Source organism: Penaeus chinensis, chromosome 41 (genome assembly GCF_019202785.1).
Source record: "Penaeus chinensis breed Huanghai No. 1 chromosome 41, ASM1920278v2, whole genome shotgun sequence".
Taxonomy (NCBI): Eukaryota; Metazoa; Arthropoda; class Malacostraca; order Decapoda; family Penaeidae; genus Penaeus; species Penaeus chinensis.
Window position 1 is genome coordinate 18,032,272 of NC_061859.1, and position 2,500 is coordinate 18,034,771.

The 2,500-nt window shown below is 51.6% G+C and overlaps 1 protein-coding gene across 7 annotated transcripts in view; it reads left to right on the forward strand.

Annotated features, from left to right (window-relative positions):
• Nucleotides 1-2,500, forward strand: part of LOC125047666 (protein shisa-3 homolog) — a 145,018-nt gene that overhangs the window by 127,569 nt on the left and 14,949 nt on the right. The gene's annotated exons all lie outside the window — the stretch shown is intronic.

The following is a 2,500-nucleotide window of genomic DNA, read 5'->3' on the forward strand; positions in this document are numbered from 1 at the left end:
TCTTTTTCTTTCTCTCTGCAGCTTCCGCGTCATCATCCGACGCCTCCGCCGCCTCCTCCAGCTAGCCGCCTTCTCAGCCGCAGCCTCTTCAGCGCCTCTTCCTCAGCCCGCCGACGCCTCCTCCTCCTCTACGCCTCCTCCTCCTCCGCCGCCTCTCGCCTCCGCCGCCTCCTCCGCCCGCCCTCCGCCGGCCTCCGCCGCATGCCATCTTCTGGTGGCAGCAGCTTCTTCCATCATCTTCGCATCATCTGCAGCAGCATCAGCAGCATCACAGCATCATCATCCTGCATCATCTTCATCACACGATCATCATCACATCATCTTCGTGCTTCGTCCTCTGCTTTTGCCTTGCCCCATTCGTTGCCCACATACCTTCCCCCCCCGGCCATTCTTTCCTTTTCCCTCCTCCGCGTTTCTTCTCTCCCCTTTCCAATCTTCCCTCCCGGACTCCTTGTCCTCCCCCCCCTTCCATTTCCCATTCGCGCGATATCCTCCCCCCCCTGCCCACCTCCACTACAACAACCACCACCAGCTCCAGCAAGCACCACCACCACCACCACCACCTCCCGCCTCCACCAACCTCCATCACCATGTCACGCACCTAACACCACCACTCAACCACCACCATCACCACATAGCCACCATCCACCACCACAACCTCCTCAACCGCAAATCCTTTCCCAAACACCCCTCGTCACACAACTCCTCCTCCCTCCTCCATCAACTCCACCATCCACCCAAAACTTCTCCTTCCATCCCCCACAACACACAAAAGTGTGGGGGGGGGGGGTGGGGGAAAACAACACAAAACAACATCCTCATCAACACATAAAACCCCACCTCCTCCACCTCCAACGAACTCCTCCATCCTCTGTACTCCTCCACCACCACCTAATACCAACTCCTCACTGCAATCAACCTACTACATCAATCCACCTCCTTCTCCTCACAACCTCCACCTCCATACCCACCACCTATTCACACATCCCCAACGACACCACCCACCCCCCCCGCACCTCCGACCCACGCCTCAGCCCCCAGCACTCAGACATGCCACTTCCTCCGAGTCTCCTTGCTCTGACTACTATCCGGCATACCCATGCCCTCTTCATATTTCCACCGATTCACTGATAACCCCACACCCCGATCCCCTCAAAGTCCTCTTGCAACTCCATGTTCTGTGCACATTAGGGTTTGAATAAATACTTACATACAACAGGCGTACATAGAAACTTCGGTTATTACATGCGCGTGGGAATATATATAATATTTATTAAATAATATTCCACTACGCGAAGCCTTTTTTCTTTTTTTTTTTTTTTTTTTTTCATTTATTTCATTTCCCCCCCCTCCCCCCCCCCCCCCCCCCCTTCTCTCAAATGTTGATTAGTATGAAGTTCGTAATATGGTGCTGTTTCCCAACCACCACAAGCCACATCCATTCCCCCACACAAAAATCCACCTCCGCAAACAAATGAAACCTTCATCCCTTTCACCGGTTACAATTGCTGTGTTCTCGGTCTAAGCATTTTGCAAGATGTCATAAAGCTAACATTTCTCTGTTGGTAGTTTGGTTATAGTTGGTTATTTAAGAAGTGATTTTATATTTTAACAAATACGAGGACTCCGATGCGCGGTGTTTTCCTAATGGCTCAAAATCCCTGTTATTTGAATAAATGAAAGTAATGGTTCTTTTTATTCTGTTGTTTATTTCTCCATAAATCGTTGGGTATAAAGTGTACTTCATGGAGCAGGTCAGATTGTTTTGAAATTGTAATGGAAAGAGATTTCAATATAGGAAGACAGTGGATGTATCATTCATGCGTGAACATGATAAGGGTGGTTGAGAAAACACGCGCATGTACACGCACACGCAAGCACACGCACACGCAAACATACGCACACGTACACGTACACGCACACGCACACGCACACGTACACGCACACGCACACGCCCACGCCCACGCCCACGCACACGCACACGCACACGCACACGCACACGCACACGCACACGCACACGCACACGCACTCACTCACTCACTCACAAATCCATCTTCCCACACACACCCACACTCATTACAAAAATGCTGAATATGTACATATGACTGTATTTTGTCCTGGTGCATCACTATCCTTCATCCCAGCACGTAGGGGGATCTCATGACAGATTGGCACGTGTCCAGCCCTACGTGTCACGAGTCACCGCTCTGACCCTCCCGTTGTGGCATGACAGTTTACGCATCATTGGCTCGTTGGGCCGGAAGAACGGACGCCCCCCGCCCCCACCCCTTCCCCCTCCCCCCCTTCATTCTCTCTGCTTCTTTGACGTTTCGCCTTTGTGTCTAGAGTTGGCTCCCTATCTACCCTCGTCTGTCTCTGGTTGTCTGGTCTCTCTCGTTCTCTGGTTCTTCCTGGCTCTCTCGCCTTTCTCTCCGTCTCTTTCTTTGTCTCTTTCTCTGTCTCTGTCTCTTTTTCTGTCTCTGTCTCTGTCTCTGTCTCT